This window comes from Benincasa hispida, chromosome 5 (assembly GCF_009727055.1).
Source record: "Benincasa hispida cultivar B227 chromosome 5, ASM972705v1, whole genome shotgun sequence".
In the NCBI taxonomy this organism is placed as follows: Eukaryota; Viridiplantae; Streptophyta; class Magnoliopsida; order Cucurbitales; family Cucurbitaceae; genus Benincasa; species Benincasa hispida.
The window spans coordinates 48,503,580-48,523,193 of record NC_052353.1 but is presented as its reverse complement, the minus strand read 5'-3'; the positions used below and the strand labels follow the sequence as shown (position 1 = coordinate 48,523,193).

The 19,614-nt window shown below is 33.1% G+C and overlaps 1 pseudogene; it reads left to right on the top strand.

The window, feature by feature from the left end:
• Positions 1-12,763: 12,763 nt before the first annotated feature.
• On the top strand, positions 12,764-19,537 carry LOC120078374 (annotated as a pseudogene).
• The last annotated feature ends 77 nt before the right edge of the window (positions 19,538-19,614 follow it).

The following is a 19,614-nucleotide window of genomic DNA, read 5'->3' as shown; positions in this document are numbered from 1 at the left end:
AGCTGTCTTTAAATACATCTGTAAACTTCTTGTACATACATGAGTGGAAAAAAGATTGAGAGATCGAGATAGCTAAAAATACTCATCTTGTAATTCTTGTTGTAGCTCCCCGATCAAGAAATCATCAGCTTCTTCGTGGATGTAGGCTCCCTTTGGCCAGACCATGTAAAAATTATTGGTGTGTTTCCTCTTCCTTTATCTTCTTTATCTTCTGATCGTTTACCTTAGCACCTCCATTGTCTAGATGAAAATCGGCAGCACCTCCATTGTCTAAACGAATCTCGGCAGCATCTCCCTCTGGTTTTTTCCTCTTTTCTCTCTCGTTTTCTTCTACAAGAAAGAAAAGAATAGGGTTGGTCATTAAAATGTTTTCAATTCCCTGAGTGCTTGAGGTGAATCGTAACCATCAAAGTGTATGGTAAAGATCAATCTTCACGAAGATTGTGCTTTTAGCACACGGTTTTGTTTTAGATCAAATTTCATTAGTGATTTTGGTTTTAATTAGGGCCAGGCTGTCAACTAAAGCCCAAATAACTTTGTTTCAATTAGCAATTGTTCTTTCAAGCCCATCAAGCCCAACAAGTGGTATTAGAGCCTACATGAAAACTTCAAGATTAGTCAAAGATTCTAAAGAAACAAAATCTTGGAGCTTTCAGACAGAGAAATGGTAGTAGCAAGATATGATATTGAAAAGTTTGATGAGAAAGAAGACATTAGCTTGTGGAAAGCCAAGTTCAAACCCATTTTAGGGCAACAAAGGGTTCATAAAGCCCTTGAAGATCCAGCCAAGCTACCTACTATTGCAACAAAAGAAGAAAAGGAAAACATTGAGTTAATTACTCATGGCACACTTGTTCTTAATTTGTCAGACAGGTTTTTAAGACAAGTGATCGACCAAGAAACAACATTCAAGATGTGGAGTAAGCTGAATGAGCTCTATGAGACAAAGAATCTTCCCAACAAGATTTTCCTAAGGGAAAGGTTTTTCACCCTCAAAATGAGTTCTTTGAAATCCTTGACAGGAAACTTAGATGACTTTAAAAGAATTACTACTAAATTCAAGACTCAAGGAGAAGAGATTGGGGTAGATAATGAAGTCTTTGTATTTCTAAACTCACTTCCGAATTCCTATAAGGATGTCAAGGCTGCCCTAAAGTATGATAGAGACTCTCTAACTACTGATATTATCATTTCAGCCCCTAAAATCAGAGAGATGGAGCTTCTAACCAGCAAGGAAGATAAGCCCAGTGCTGAGGGTTTATTTGTCAAGGGAAAGTCTAAAAAAAAAATAAGAAAAAGGGGAAGCAAAACTCAACAAAAGAGGGCAAAGAAAAAACCAAGATTAGATGTAAATATTGCAAAAAGTTAGAACATCTAATCAAGAATTGTAGAACATTGAAATGGAAAAATGAGCAGAAGAACAAGCAATCACAGCCTCAACAGAAAGTCCAACAAAATCAATCAGGTGAAGCTTCAGTTTGTGAGGATTCTTACTTCTATTCAGATGCCCTAGTTACATCAAATTTAAAGGCATATGAAGAATCTAATAAGAACCTAGATTGGGTTCTAGACTCAAGGTGTTCTTTTCACATGACACCCCACAAAGACTGGTCAGCACTTATAGAGAATTGGATGGAGGCTCAGTTTACATAGATAATAATAACTCATGTTCAGTGGTTCGTATTGGTTCTGTATCACTCGAACTTGAAGATGTATCACTCAAACTTGAAGATTTCACTAGGCATGCTTGATTCGATTGGTTGTGAATACAGAGGAAAGGAAGGCTACTGTAAATTTTTGAAGAACAACAAGCCTATTCTCAGAGGGGTTAAGATAAATGGTGTCTATATTGTTCAAGGAGTTCAGAAAATGCATTCAGCTTTGGTTATAATTCAGAAGCAGCCTACTGAAGGAGATCTTTGGCACAAAAAACTCTCACACATTAGTGCCAAAGGTCTACAAGCTCTTGCTAAACAAGGAATTCTATTAAGGGAATTCATCAAAGCCTATCCTTCTGTGAACACTGTGTGATAGGCAAGGCTACAAGGCAGAGTTTTGTAATGGCTCAGCATACAACCAAGGCCATCCTTGATTATGTGCATTCGGACCTATGGGGTCCCTCACCTTTCCAATTCTTGAGTGGAGCCATGTACTTCTTAACCTTTGTGGATGATTATTCTAGAAAATGTTGGATACATTTCCTTAAATCTAAAGACTTAGTGTTTGATAAGTTCAAAGAATGGAAGACTATGGTTGAAAAAATATCTAACAATCAAATTAAATGTCTAAGAACTGACAATGGGCTTGAGTTCTGTGCAGAAGATTTTAATATTTTTTGTAGACAACAGGGTATTACTAGACACAAGATTGTTAGGTATACACTTCAGTAAAATGGGGTGGCAAAGAGATTGAATAAAACTATTATGGAAAGAGTAAGAAGCCTACTGTCAGATATAATTCTCCCTGAGAAATTTTGGGTTGAGGCAGCATCTTATATTGTCTATACCCTAAACAGATTCCCTCATGCATCTCTTAATCTTTTAACTCTTGAAGAAAGGTGGACCAAATAACCTCCAAGCCTAAATAATCTAAGGGTGTTTGGTTGCATTGGATTTGTCCATCAGAACAAGGGAAAATTAGATGCCCGAGATATAAAATGTATGTTGTTAGGTTTCACAGAAGGAGTAAAGGGATTTAGAATGTGGCAGAGAAGAGATGTATTACAAGTAGAGATGTTATTTTCAGGGAGGCTGAGATGTTTATGCAAGGATCTACATCTAATGTTACAGTACCTCAAAGGAATAATGATACAATTGAGGTGGAGCAAGTTCTCAACCCTAGCTCTGATCCTTCAAGCTCAGAATCACTTTTTGATCAACTACCTCATCTTGAAGAAGAAGTAGAAGATGTTATTTCTGATCCAGAGTAAGAAGAACCAGATTTTAGGGGGTACAACCTAGCTAGAGATAGACAAAGAAGAATTATTGTGCCACCTTCAAGATATGATGACTACTTAGCTCTAAATACTTCAGATCTATATAATGAAGCAGAACCCTCAACTTTTGAAGAAGCAGTGAGTTGTCCTAAAGCTAAAGCTAAGTTGTGGATAGAAGAAATGAATGAAGAAGTTGATTCACTAGTAAAAAATAACACTTGGGAGTTGACACTTTTGCCCAAAGGTTACAAACCAATTGCATCCAAATGGGTGTACAAATTGAAGGAGGGATTCCCTAATAATCAAGGACCTAGATATAAAGCTAGGTTGGTAGCTAAGGGATTTACTCAAAGACTAGGTGTTGATTTCAATGAGTCTCCAGTGGTCAAGAAAACTTCTATCAGACTCTTACTGTCTATTGTGGCTCAAAATGATCTAGAGCTAGAGCAACTTGATGTTAAAACAACTTTTCTACATGGTTTTCTAGAAGAAGTTATCTACATGAGCCAACCTAAGGGGTATGAGGTCAGAGGGAAAGAAGACCATGTTTGCCTACTTAAAAGGTCTATCTATGGCCTTAAACAGTCACCTAGGTGCTGGAACAGAAGATTCAGTGACTTTATGCAAAAGAATGGCTTTAATAAGAGTTCCTATGATAGCTGAAACACTGACACCTACATTCATCCTATCTATTTGTTACACTATGTGGATGATATGCTATTATCAGGAACAACTATGCAAGAATTAAATAAAGTCAAAGATCTACTCAAGTCAGAATTTGAAATGAAAGACATGGGCCATGCAAAAAGAATACTAGGCATTAATATAATCAGAAACAGAAAATAAAACATTCTCAGCATTGATCAGTCACAATATTTTCAGAAATTGCTTAAGAAATATCATATGACAGAGGCTAAATCAGTTTGTACTCCTATTGCTAATCATTTCAAACTTTCAGCAAAGAATTCACCTAAAGAATCTGACATTGAACATCTGAAGGTAATGTCAACTATTCCCTATTCCCAAGTTATGGGAAGCCTAATGTATCTAATGGTGTCTACAAGGCCGGATATTGCTTATGCTACTAGTTTGGTAAGTAGATATATGGCTAATTCAGGTAAGAGGCACTGGGAGGCAACTAAGTGGATAATGAGGTACCTTAAAGGCACTACAAGTGCTAAACTAATGTATCAACAACTATCAGACAGAGAACCACTAATTGGGTATGTTGACTCTGACTATGTTGGAGACCTAGACGAAGATCTTTATCAGGTTATATCTTCCTATATGGAAGGTGTGTTCTAAGCTGAAAGGCTACATTGCAATAAGTAATAGCCCTTTCTACTACTGAGGCAGAGTTTATTGCTCTCTCAGATGCAGTAAAAAAGGGTTTATGGCTAAAGGGTCTCCTAAGTGATTTTAAGATCAAACAGAATACAGTAAAAATATTTTGCGATAATTAGAGTACCATACATTTATCAAAGCATCTACAGTATTATAACAGAACAAAGCATATAGATGTAAAATACCATTTCATTCGAGAACAGATTGAAGGACAGCAAATAGAAGTGTTGAAAGTTCATACCTCAGAGAATGCCTCCGACATGTTGACAAAGACTGTCACTCAGTTCAAACTTCAAAAATGGCTTGATATTATAGGGTTTGAGCTGAGAGACAAAGGTTAAAAGAAGAAGAGATTCAGTACAAAGAAGCTGAAGAAACAACTTGAAGTTTTCTTTCAAGGTGGAGTTTTTTATTACAAGCTATGAAAAACAACTTCAAAGGTTGTTAAAAAATTAGTTACAAGTTGTCTTTAAATACATCTGTAAACTTCTTGTACATACATGAGTGGAAAGAAGATTGAGAGATTGATATAGCTAAAAATACTCAACTTGTAATTCTTGTTGTAGCTCCACGATCAAGAAATCATCAGCTTCTCCATGGATGTAGACTCCCTTTGGCCGAACCACGTAAAAATTCTTGGTGTTCTTCCTCTTCCTTTATCTTCTTTATCTTCTGATCGTTTACCTCAGCACCTCCATCGTCTAGACAAAACTCGGCAGCACCTTCATCGTCTAGACGAATCTCGGCAGCATCTCCCTCTTGTTTTTCCCTTTTTCTCTCTCGTTTTCTTCTGCAAGAAAGAAAAGAATAGGGTTAGTCATTAAAGTGTCTTCAATTCCCTGAGTGCTTGAGGTGAATCGTAACCATCAAAGTGTAGGGTGAAGAACAATCTTCACGAGGATTGTGCTTTTAGCACACGGTTTTGTTTTAGATCAAATTCCATCAGTGGTTTTGTTTTAATTCGGGCCAGGCTTTCAACTAAAGCCCAAATAACTTTGTTTCAATAAGAAATTATTCTTTCTAGCCCATCAAGCCCAACAAATAGCTAAAAGAGTGATTGTGAAAAACTCATCTAGAGTGAGAAATAGCGTCTTCAAGTTTTCGCTTTTCAAAACTACCATCTTTTTCTAAAACTTGTTAGAATAGTTTTTCTTGATCTATCTAAATTGAGATTGACCATCAAGATTTACTTTAAAAAAATTAATTTTTTTTAACTTATCGATTAATTTGGGCTTTCTCAGTACATCCCGACCATTACACATCGAGATTCGGTTAATTTTTTCAAATATAATATAATCTTCCAAAATCTTATACCAAATCTTATATATTTTAAGATTTTCTACAAATTCAGCCAAATATTATATAAAAAATTTACGTAACTTTTCAAATCTTTAGCTCAATTTATGTTTCACGGTTATTGAATGTTCAAATATCCAAATGGTTTTTAATTGATCAACTTGTGATTTTTAAAATTTGAGAAAAATCAATCTTGCAAAAGATTAAGTAAAATGTGAGAGATTATATAGAATCTCGGTGTTAATTTGTTCGAGAATGTACCGAGAAAGCTCAAATATATAAAATCACGATGTTAATCTACTCGAGATTAGTATTGAGATTTTATATATTTTTCATATCTTAGCTTTTTAATTTTGCAAAATTTAATCTTTCCCAAAAATTTTAAAATAAAAATGTAATCACTTGAGATTCATTTGTATAATTGGTAAATTCATTTGAAATTTTGAAAATTCATATAATTGTGGAAACATAAAATGAACTAAATATTTTTAAAAAATTACATTATAATATTTGGTAAAGATAAGTTAACTACTAGAATATTTGAAAATGTATAAGATCATTTGGTATAAGATTTAGAAAGATTACATAATATTTTAAAAAAATTAGATGAATGTAGATGGATAATGACCGAGATGTACCAAGAAGGTCTAAATCAATCGATAAGTTAGAAAAAAATTGATTTTTTAACTGAATTTCAATGACCGATCTTGCTTGAGATGGACAGAAAAAACTAGTTGAACAAAAAACATGCTAGTTTAACATGAAAATTTGAAGAGATTACTTCGGACAATTTTCCTTTCTAGTTTTCAATCCAAGAAGTTGATCGGAATAAAATGGAGGCTCCCTTTACTAAAGTGGACGTAGCATCAACTTGCTTTGCACCATTGAAGAACTAAAACAAAAGTTTTTTGGAAAATTATAAGAAATAACATATTCTAAGTTTCACTTTTCAAAACTACCATACTTTTTGAAAACTCAACTAGTTTTTTTTTTAAAAGTCAACTAGTTTTTCTCATTCAATCTCGATTGAGATTCATCATTGAGATTCAGTTAAAAAATTAGCTATTTTTCCTCCTATTAATTGTTTTGGGTTTTCTCTTGTGAAATCTCAAGTAGTATTTAAAGTGAAATTCCACTAATTTTTTCAAATATTATTTAATCTTTTCAAATCTTATACCAAATCTTATATCTTTTCAAATTTTCTCTAATTTGATCAAATCTTACGTAATTTTTCAAAATTTTCACACAATTTATGTTTCCATAATTATCTGAATTTTCAAATTTCAAAATAGAGTTATCGGAAAAAATCTAGTACTAACATAGTACATACTATCCATATTCATCATTTGACACGTCAGTAAATGATTTATTAATTTATTATTTATTTTGTGGATCCCACATTATTTTTAAATGCCACTCTTGTGGCAAGCAATAAATGGGGGTAGTATGAAAAATTTTCTATACTACCATAGTACTAGAAATTCCTCCGGATTTATCAATTATCAAAATGATTTTTTTCAATGGACTTTAGATGATTGCATTGTGATTTTTAAATTTTAGAAAAGATCAAATTTTGTGAAAATTGAGTAAGATTTGGAAAATATAAAGAATTTCGGTGTTATTGTATCTAAGATTTTACCCAGAAAATCCAAATATATAGAATATCAATGTTAATCTTGCCCGAGATAGCACTGAGATTCTTTATATTTTCCAAATCTTAGTTAATGTTTTTACAAAATTTGATATTTGGGCAAAAGATTTGAAAAATTAGATAAACTTTGATATCAAATTTGTAAATATTACATAATAGTGCACAACACCGAGAAAATTCAAAACAATTGATAAGAGGAAAAAAGATTAATTTTCTAACTAAATCTGAAAAAACTATTTTAATGAATTTAAAAAAAGTTCTTAGTTTTGAAAAATAAAAAAACGTGAGGATTCTATTTCTGACAATATTTCAATCTTTTCATCTCCTCCTTTGTATTATGCATTTCACATTTTATGAAGTCAATTAGGGGTGTTCGTGGGTGGGGTTGGGTTGAGTTTAGGGATATTTTAGATTCAACCCTATGCTTCGGTTTGTGTATTTTTCTAACCCAAACTAATTCAATTATGAACCCAAACCAAACCAATCCAAAAAAAATGGGTTGGGTTGATTTGGTTCCATTGGTTCCCTTAAACAAAGAGGAGATTGAAGAAATATTTCAGATATTTGATAGGCCTCCAATTTAGTAGGCGAATCATATAGCATTTGGTAGTTCCAGGCAAGCGATCGCGGGGTCTTCGTGGGCGATCGTCTAGTGTTACTCAGCGATCGTGTAGCCGAGCTTAGTGACCATATAACATTTGGTAGGCGATCGTATAACACTGGGTAGGCGATCGTATAGCATTTTTGTTACTCAGCGATCGTGTAGCCGAGCACCGATCATGTAGCATTTGGTAGGCAATCGTATAACATTGGGTAGGTGATCGTATAAACATTTTGTTACTCAGGATCGTGTAGCCAAGCTCAGCGATCGCATAGCATTTGGTAGGTGATCGTATAGCATTGGGTAGGCAATCGTATAGCATTGGGTAGGTGATCGTATAACATTTTGTTACTCAGCGTTCGTGTAGCAGAGCTAAGCGATCGTTTAGCTGAGCTCAACGTTCGTTGTAGCCGAGCCCAGTGATCGTGTAGCATTTGGTAGGCGATTGTCTAGAATTGGGTAGGCGATCGTATAGCATTTTGTTACTTAGCGATCGTGTAGTGGAGCTCAGCGATCGCGCTCAACGATCGTATAGTATTTTGTAAATGATCGTTTGGACTTGTTAAGCGATCGTCTAGTCTCTAGGTCGGTGAAAATTCGAACCGAACGGTTTTCCTATGAACCAACCTATTCGGGTTCATTAAAAAAAAACCCAAACCAAACCAATTTTTTTTAACCAACCTAAATTAGCTGGGTTGGATTGGGTTGCTCGATTTTTCGGGTCTTTGATTTTTTTGAATACCCCTAAAGTCAATAAACAACTTTTTCAATTTCTCTTCTGTTCGTTCGTGAGTGAAAAGTAAGGTAGTGTGTAGTTTTTCTTTTAGGTATACACGTGTAATGTTTGGTGAAAAAAATGTGTAAAACACTACAGTAATTTTTTTAGGGAATTTGGACCCTTCATTTAGATCATGTTCATTAAAAACGGATAAAAAAAAAAGTAGATCCCATTTGATTATTTTTTATATTGTTTACTTGTGTTATATATTTGTATTGACATATGAGTCCCACATCTAAATCTGTAGTGAAATAAGACAATTTGATTGATGAATAAAGAGTACTCGATCCGATTGTATCTGAGAATTTCTTATCATTACCGTTATCGTTATAGTTACCATTATGGCTATCATTGTTATTACAATTATAGTTGAAAATACCATTACTACTACCATTACTGTTACCATTTGAAAAAATTCATAATTTTAAGTAAATACGATCAAAATCAATCTAATTATATTTGCGATTCAAACTCATTATAATTGATCAATCAATAAAAATTTATTATAATTATACCGATTTTCATTACGATTTGATGAATGTGACCTTAGTATAATATTTTTCATAATTATGGCACCTCACGCCATCTTCACGTCTAAGGTTTTAGGAGTATACCCAAAATGCCATTTGAGAGATAATCTCTAGCTTCTAAAATACAGTATAACAAAATATAGCTTCTATTTTAGATAAAATCTTTAAAATTATATTAATTTTGTTTTTTTTAAAGAATTGCATATCTAATTTTTCTTTTAAAAAAATAACTTTTAAATATCATAATCATTTTTGTCGTATCTCCAAAATAATGGTGGAAACTGAGGTGGAAGAAAGTCGTGGGTCACTCGTTTGCTATGAAAAAGGAGGTTGGTCGTTTGGTTTGCAATCGTCAAATGGTTTATGACATAAATATGCCCAGTTTATGTATGTTGTTCATTAATTGGCAAAATATTTAATACATAAGAAGAAAAGACAAAATAACTATGTTATGTTATCATCCTAGGGTTGTACAATTTTGTCTTTAAACATTCTAGGGTGCCATCTCCTGTAAATAGCTATGTTATCATTAAATTTATTGTGAAAAATATATATATATAAAAAAAACCGTAGCCGCTTAGTACTGTTCTTTATTTTGTTAATATTAAGCGATCGTTTAGGTTTTATTAAGCGATTGTTTAGAGAATACTAAACGATCATTTAGCTAATTGTTCCATGATCGTTTAGGTTTATGCTAAATTTATAGAATACAATTGGTGTTGTACGTTTAACTAAGCAAATAAATAACCAAGCGATCGTTTAGATAAATTTGTGTTAAAATTACTAAGCGATCGTGTATAATTTACTAAGCGATCATGTATAATTTACTAAGCGATCAAGGATAATTTACTAAGCGATTATGTGCGATCGTGTATAATTTACTAAACGATCGTATAGTAATTTACTAAATGATTACTAAACGTTTGTGTTCAACAGACGCATTAATGCGGCGTACGGGGAAAAAAATTAAATAAAATATTCCCAAATACCGGTTTATTTACTTTAAATACGACGTACGAGACTAAAAAAATAATAAAATATTCCAGAATGCATCTCTTCAAGAGGCGTACTCGGATGAGGACAAAAAAAACCATTTATTTTTCTTAAATAAGTTAGAAACTACCCATTTTCTCCAATTAACTTTCAAAATACCCCTATTTAAATAATCCAAAAAATGGATCATGCCCAATACAAAAGTCAGAGATGATAAATTGATTTAATTTCCTCACAGCTTGCCACAATGATTAATTTGGACAGTGAACTAGTGCAAAAAAATAAAATATATTTTGTGAGTGTGGAGAATGAACTTGTTGTCTTGAGCTATAACCATATATTTATAGGAGTAGTTGACTTATATTCAAAATGTTTAAAATGTCGATATCGACTGAAATATCGAGGTTTTAGTTCTATGAAAATTTCGATGGAAATATCAATAAATTTTGACTTTGATGGATATTTCTAGAAAAATTATAAAAACAAAAAATTCAAAAATAAAGTTAAATTAACAAATAAACATTTTATGATTTTTAAATAAATTAACATCTCTATAATTTACATTAGTGATATTTTGTTGCTTAATTATTATGTTTCGTAGATTTTTCTGGATATAATGTACATATAGATTCACCCTCATGTTGATGTCGATGGAAATATTGATATGCGATGGAAATTTAATATTATGCTTATATTGTCTCAATAAGTTTTAGAGTTACTCTGAGATAATTCTTCTTCCCACCCGATCAGAGGTCGTGATCTATTGTGCATCTGGCTAGGACGATCTCAAGCACCTTTTCCCTTAGGTGCATTTTGATTTATAGGATGATACTTTGGATCGGGACATACACGAGATATGCCCTATTAGTTATTTTGCCACCATCAGCCTTGACCTTGGATGAGGCTGAGAGGACATTAATTTGCACCTTAACTCGAGCTAACCCTCTCATCTAGGCCTGAAAAATCATTTTATTTTCTTGGCCTTATTACTTCATCCTTATTTTATGTAAATTATATCCTCCAGTGTAAAATCACCCATAACAAATTAAATTTATTCACGATGTATTAATTAAAATATACCAATAATTTAATATAAAACTAATTTTTTTTATAAAAAAAATACACTTTTAATAATCAATCCAATCAGTTAACATCACTAAATAAAATAGAGAAGAAATTCACATCCTTAATATAAATGTAAAGATAATATTTGGATGCATCTCGAGATGTACTCATTTTTGTGCATCTCACTCTATTTAAAAGTTAAAATAAATAAAAAGAAAAAAAAAAAGAAAAAAAGAAGCAACAGATATTTTCTATTTGTCAAACTATAATTGATCAATTGGATAAAATATACAAAAATAGATATTATTGTAAGATGCAACTAAATATTTTTCATAATAAAATTTTTTAAAAAAAAGTACCTACAGCATATACTCGTGATGTATGCATGATGGAGCCGTTGATTCTAATTTGTAATAGTATTTTATTAAGAGAGAAAAAAGAACACAGGAACGAATAAAATTTAAAAATTATTATGTCACGAGATACTAATAAAGAAAATTAATAAGGATAATGTGTAAAAAGAAGAGAAGAAATTTGAAGAAATTTGCTGAAAACACAAAACAAAAATACTAAAAGAACCATATTAAAATAATGATGGTTTCTTTAATTATAAATAATGAATAGTGGTAGTATGAAATATTTATAAAAAAACAAAAATACTTTTTTGGTTCTTAGGTTTTGGGTTTAGTTTCTATTTAGTTATAAAATTTCAAAATGTTATACTTTTAGTAACTGTATTTTGAATTTAGTCATTTGGTTTTAAAATATTACAATTTTACGTTTGAAATTTGATTTTTTGTTTTTTAATATGGTCTTCTAAGTTTCAATGTAGTACAACTTCTAACTTCTATTTTTGCTAAATGCTCACTTTCAATCTTAAATGTTAAGGTCTATTAATATATTTAAAAGAATTAAAATTGGTTGAGTTTTTCACTATTTTTCTTCCCTTCATAATTATTTATATTAATTAATAGACTGAAATGTCAAACATCAAAATAAGTTAGTGAAAAATCAAAGTTAATAATGTAAATCTTGAAATCTAGGGATCGTCATATTGAAATAAATCTCAAATGTCGAACGTAAAATTGTGGGCTATTTTTAAATATAAAAAAATAAATCAAAATATTTATAAGATATAACGAAATTTTATAACTATCAATGATAGATTCTATCAGTGTCTATCAATATCACTGATAGACACTGATGAAGCATCTATCATTGATAGTTCTAAAATTTTGCTATATTTTGCAAATATTTTCAATAGTTTTACCATTTGAAATAATTTTTCTAAAATTTTCATATTTTAAAACTCTAAAAATAAATCAAATTCAAAACTTAATAATTAAAAATATAATATTTTGAAATTTTGTAACCAAATGAAAGATAGATTAAAAAAACAATATCTTTTCCAAATAATTTTCGTACGGCCTAGATGTAGCCCAGTTGGTGGGGACTACAACAATAAATGTTGTGTCTAATCTAACAAGACTTCGGAAAAGGAAAGGGTGGTCGAGGGGCATCATCCATCACATTTTAGGGGCTTTTCTTTTCTTTTTTCTTTTTTATGTGCATCATCCATTGATAGGAGAAACCCAAATCACATTTGGACACATCACACAACGTGTTTGGACAATTTCTCTCTTTTTGTTGTGAAAAATGAATTTGGATGGTGGAAAGATTTTAACAATGGGAGGAGATGAGTTGTTGGAAGCTCAATCTCACATATGGAATCATATCTTCAACTTCATCAACTCAATGTCTCTCAGATGCGCCATTTAACTTGGGATTCCAGACGCCATCCACAGCCATGGCCCCAACCCTATGCCTCTTTCTCTTCTTGTTTCATCTCTCAAACTTCATCCCAATAATACTCAATTCATATACCGTTTGATGCGTTTATTAACTCATTCCGGCTTCTTTGTTCTACAAGAAGAAGGATATGTGCTGACCAATTCTTCTCGCCTTCTTCTTAAAGACAATCCTTACGCTGTATCTCCTTTCCTACTTTCCATGTTGGAACCAATCCTCGTGGAGCCATGGCAATTTCTCTCAACTTGGTTCCAAACTAATGACCCGACGCCATTTGACACGGCTCATGAAATACTGTTTTGGGAGTACATGGGCAATAAGCCAAAAGATGGAGATGTTTTCAATGCAGGAATGGCGAGTGATGCGAGGTTGGTGATGAGTGTGTTATTGGGGAAACATAAAGGTTTTTTTTAAAGGAGTTAGGTCACTGGTTGATGTTTGTAGTGGCACTGGAACTATGGCCAAAGCCATTGCAAAGGCTTTTCCACAAATTGAATGCACTGCATTTGATCTCCCCCAAGTTATGACTGACTTGAAAGAAGATCAACCAAACTTCAAATATGTTGAAGGTGATATGTTTAAAGCTATTCCTCCCGCTGATGTGTTTCTTTTGAAGGTAAGCTAATCTAACTACTATGTCACATATTACAAAGAGTAATGATTGGGTATAGTCTAGGTTGTATCTAACTCTATACTTCCTTTTCTTTTACAAAAAAAAAAAAAAAAAAAAAAAAAAAAAAAAAAAAAAAAAAAAAAAAAAAAAAAAAAAAAAAAAATTATCATATGACAATCTTTTATTGGACAACTATCTCCCCAAAGATAGGTGCACTAAAAAACACAACCTTGGTATTTTCCTATTAGCAATATTTGAGGTCATTCTTGACTGCACTAATTTTTTTGCATCTCACTTTGACCGCACAATTAAAAAAACGATTTGATCACTCAATGCAAAAACAATTATAAAAAGAAATTATGAACACTTGTCTAGACTTTCCCTTGGTGATTTATCAAGATTTTTTTTTTTTGTATGGATGACTCATTCTCATGTGTCTTTATGATTAATATTGGAGTTTTGGTTTGTTGGTTTTATAATTTTCTCTAAGCCAGTGATTCTACAGATATATCAAATAAAGAATTAATATCTAGTTATGACATTAGAGTATTTTCCTATAGAATATTTTTCATATTTGGAAATATCCGACTGTGATATTTAGTCCGATAAGTTCCTTTTTGAAGCGCGACTTTTTATTCCAAATGAGGACTTATTTTCTTTATTGGATTTGTTTCTTTAATGTGAGTGTTGCAGACCATTTGAGGTTGCCACATTTGTGTAATTGGGCAGAACATTTTTCTGTATTCCGACCGAACTATTCTATATCGTGTTCTTGCTTGTTTGCTCACTATTCTATTGTGCATGTTCTTCATTCATTGAATGCAACATGTTGAAGAGTTTTAAGGTCTTAGGGGGAGCCTAAGCTATTGCTGCCAGAGAAGGGATTCTCAGTCTTATGAGGAGCCTAAGACTCAGCTTCAGAGAAGGAGTTCTCTGTCTTAGGGGGACTTAAGAGTTGTCGATAAAGGGAGTTCACTGATCGAAGAGGTAGATAATCAAGTTGAGAGAAGTCTCACACACTGTTGGGTGTTGAAGTGTTAGACGCTAATATTAACATACTTAGAAGGAGCCTAAGTTTAGTTGAGAGGGAGTCTCACATCTAAGGGAGCCTAGGTGCAGCGTGGATTAAGCTCTATGTGAGCAACTGTAGTAGTTGGTGTGTTACAGATAAGTACTACGTTATAATTTACTTAGCTCTTTAATATTAGTGGATTGTCTTTCCTAGGCTTTCTGCCCCCCAGACGTAGGTGTTTATCACCGAACTGGGTTACCAACTTTTGTGTGCTTTTACATGTTTACTTGTTATTGGTATTTTTGTTGTGATAGTTATTGTCAGTGCTTTCAGTTTAATATCCATATATCGAGTGGTGAGTCACCATAGCGCTTTTCCAATTGGTATCAGAGCGAGTCACCTTTATCCCCGGTGCTTCGATCATCGAATGAATCAAGGAAGGAGGCTCTACCACTCGTCCATCCGTTCTTGTGAAACAAACTATTCTTATTGGAATGCTTAAATGACTGCCTTTCTAAAGTCGATTGATAGCAAAACATGGAAGGCTATTGTATCCGAATGGACTTATCCTACCATTAAAACTGATGATGCAAAGGAAATATTGAAGTCAGAATCTCAATGCTCTGGAGAAGAAGATGGAGCATCTTTGGGAAATTCTCGTGCCTTGAATACCATATTCAATGGTGTAGATCGCAATATATTTAGATTAATTAACACTTGTATCTTAGTTTAGGAGGCATGAGACATATTGTTTGTTACTTATAAAGGAACATCTAAAGTAAAGATGTCTAGGTTGCAGTTGATGACATCAAAGTTTGAGCATCTTCGAATGCATGAAGAAGAATCCCTTGTTGAATTCAATGTACGTTTGCTAGATATTGCAAATGTGTCATTTGCTCTTGGAGAGAATATTTCAGAAGAAAAACTTGTCAGGATGGTACTTCGATCTCTACCCAAGAGATTTGACATAAAAATCATGACCATTAAGGGAGCTCAAGATATAACAAAGTTGAAAGTAGACGAATTATTTGGCTCCTTACTCACCCTTGAAATGACCTTGGATGGGAAATTTGACAAGAAAAATAAGAGAATTTTCCTTCAATCCACAGTTAAAGAAGAGTTGTTAAGTGACAATAGAGAATAAGAAGATCCTCTTGTTGAATCAATTTCTTTGCTTTGAAAACAGTTTAACCGTGTGCTAAAACGTTTCGATAAGAGGTCTGGTTCTTATAATAATAAAACCATGACCTTGGATGGGAAATTAAAAAAGAACTGACTTATGAATCAATCACAAACTTATGTCTTCTATTGCAAATTTGAAGCATGAACTCTCTCAAGTTAAAGAAGGATTCAATAACCAAGAATATCAGAATGTTGAATACTGGAACTGAGTCTTTGGAAAAAAATTTTATAGAAGAAAAATCTACTGGTGATAACTATGGGTTTGAATTTTCTAAAAGAGGAAGTCAGCATTACAACCAGTCAAATCTAAAAGGGAAGCAAAATATTGAGAGAGTTGAAGATCCCGAGCGTTACTGCTTTCAGGTACATCCACCAACAATATTGTACTGAAAGATAATCCCTTGACTAGATCAATGTGGGTTTGTCTTTATTGTGGAAAGGTGAGGCACAAACATCCTTTTCGCTATCAATTATTGAAGATTCTCTATAGAACCACCTATTCCAGAAGTGCTCTCTATTTCTCACAGAACCATTATAAAAATCAGACAAGAGTCAAACAGGTGTGGAGAGTGAAAAATGTTAAAAAAATGTAATGTGGTTCTAACTTCGCTCAGATTCTCTATTAAAGGTGACTGGTATTTCTATAGTGGAAGCTCTAGGCATATGACTTGTGAAAAGAGTTATTTGTCCAATCTCAAAACTGTCAGTTCCAAAAAGGTGACTTTTGGTGATGGTGCTTGTGGAAATATTATTGGGAAAGAAAAACTCAATTATCCGGGTCTTCCTCCATTGAAAGATGTAATGTTGGTTGAATGACTCACTACCAATCTAATTAACATTAGTTAGTTGTGCGACCAAGTACAAAATGTGAGCTTTACCAAAGACAAATATGTTGTCACAGACGATGTCTTTGCGTCACCTGAAATATATATTTCAGACAAATATATTACCAAAGACAAGTATTTTTAAAAATTTTGAAATATTTTTATGTCTTTGCGGAAGTGTTTGTTATATTCTTATTGATAGAGAGACTAGAAGAAAATGGGATTCCAAGTCTGATGAAGGCATATTTCTTGGATATTTCAGACATAATCAAGCTTACCATGTCTACAACAAACGAACTTATATTGTAATGGAGTCTATTAATTTTATAATTGATGATGATGCTGCTTCCCTTGGTTCTCCTCCTATTGAAGAATATCTCAATATCATTTCAGTTGTCAATATTAATGTGCCTAACATCTCGCCTAACATGCCTTCAGATGTGAATTCAGAAAATCGAGTGAAGATTAACCAGAATATCTCAGAGCAGGCAGAAGCTTGTAACAAACAACCTTCCAGCTGGGGTTCGTAATTCATCCTTCTAGTAATATTAGTGGGGACTTAGAAGAAGGAGTGATGACCAGAAGAAAGGATAAAATTAATTATCTTGACATGATCAGCAACATTTTCTTCACTTCTCCTGTTGAACCAAAGAATGTCAAAAAAGCTATTGCAGATGAAAGTTGGATAAATGCCATGCAAGAGGAGCTTGAGTAATTCATGAGGAATGACATCTGAACTTTGTCCCTAAGCCTGAATATGTGAATGTTATTGGCACAAAGTGAATTTTAAAAAACATGACTGATGAGAATGACGTTGATGTTCTGTTAACAACCAAAAAGGGGGAGTTGTTTGTGGTTTGGTTTGGTGGAGGTTTCTGACTATTTTTTGCTACTAATTATGATGTGTTTTTGCTCTAAAGACCGATATGTTTTAGCTTGTTTTGTTTTGTTCTGTTGATGTTATTGTTTTTATGAAGACTTTCTTTCAGACATCTATGCTTATTATTGAATGGTAGTTTGTTTTTGTTTTGCCTATAAAAAAAAATTATATGCCAAAGGGGGATTTTGTTGGAGATTTTGTTTGTTGGCTTTATAATTTTCTCAAAGGCAGTCGTTCTATAGATGTCTTAAATAAAGTATTAACATCCAGTTGTGACATTAAAGTATTTTCCTGCATAATATTTCCATATCAAAAAATATCCAACTATGATATTTAGTCTGATATGTTTCTTTTTGAAGCACAACTTTTTATTCCAAATGAGGACTTATTTCCTTTATTAGATTCGTTTATTTAAAGTGAGTGTTGCAAACCATTTGGGGTTGCCACATTTGTGTAACTGAGCAAGACGTTTTTCTATATTCTGGCTGAACTATTCTATATCGTGTTCTTGCTTATTTGCTCACTATTCCGTTGTGCGTGTTCTTCATCTGTTGAGTGCAACACGTTGAAAGGTTTCAAAGTTATGGAGTGCCTAAGTCATTACTGCTAGATAAGGGATTCTCGATCTTAGTAGGAGCCTAAGAGTCAGCTTCAAGGAAGGAGTTCTCAATCTTAGGGGGACTTAAGAGTTGTCCGTGAAGGGAGTTCACTGATCTAAGAGGAAAATAATCAAGTTGAGAGGAGTCTCACACACTGTCGGGTACTGAAGTGTCATATGTTAATATTAACATACTTATGGGGCGCCTAAGTTTAGTTGAGAGGGAATTTCACATCTAGGGGGAGCCTAGGTGCAGTGTGAGTTAAGCTCTACATGAGCCATTGTAGTAGTTGGCGTATTAGAGATAAGTATTACGTTATCAATTGCATAGCTCTTTAATATTAGTGGATTGTCCTTTTTGGGCTTTCTACCCCTAGATGTAGGTGTTCATCATCGAACTGGGTTACCAACTATTGTGTACTTTTACTTGTTTACTTGTTGTTGGTATTTTTGTTGTTACAGTTGTTATCAGTGCTTTCAATTTAACATCCATACATATCGAGTGGTGAGTCACCCTAGCTCTTTTTCAATTAATAATTTGCCTCTCACAAATGTATGAAATCTAACATTTTGCTTAAGTGCACCACCACATTATAACGTATCGTGTTAAGGATGGTTATATCTATCGTAGCACGCAGCAAACATCTTTATCGCGATAAAATTTTAAAACTTTGATCGCAATATTGATGACCATCACGTTAGCACTACAATAGATATGGTTATCCCTAACGGGATTCGTTATAAAATGCATAAGGGCTATGATAGACATGGTCATTCCTAACACGATATATTTATATGATTCGTTTGGTTTGAGGGTCTAAATCGAGCGAAACCGAACTGCTTATACCCCTAATCCTAACACATTAAATGATCGGAGTGACAAAGAATGTGTAAAGATTTTTTTTCCAATCTTTCCAAAATGATTATGAGCTTATAAAATGTATTCTTTGTGTATTGTGAAGAAATATGATATTTTGTATGTGACATAATAGTGGATATTACATGATTGGAGTGATGAAGAATGTGTGAAGATTCTGAAAAACTGCAAAGAAGCAATCACAAGCCATAGTAACGAAGGAAAGGTGATGGTGATTGATATTGTAGTTGGGAACAAAAATTTGGAGGAGGACTCAATCGAAACTCAGCTGTTCTTCGACATGTTGATGATGGTTTTAGTAGGTGGAAAAGAAAGAGAAGAAAAAGAATGGGCTCAATTGATTAAAGATGCTGGATTTGTCGGCTACAAAATTTTCCCAATTATGGGGGTAAGGTCTCTTATAGAGATTTATCCATAAGTATTTGTGTTGATCAAAGTTGGGATGTATTTGAGATCGAGTTTCTAAACTAATTTGCTTAGTATGTGGGAACTTTGTTACGAAAACTTATTTGAAATTATGTTTTATGTTTAACTCAAATTGGAATCTTACTTGTATGCCTTTCAAAATGTCGATGTATTCTATTTGTACATCTCATTTAACATTTAAAGAAAAAAACATTTCTTTC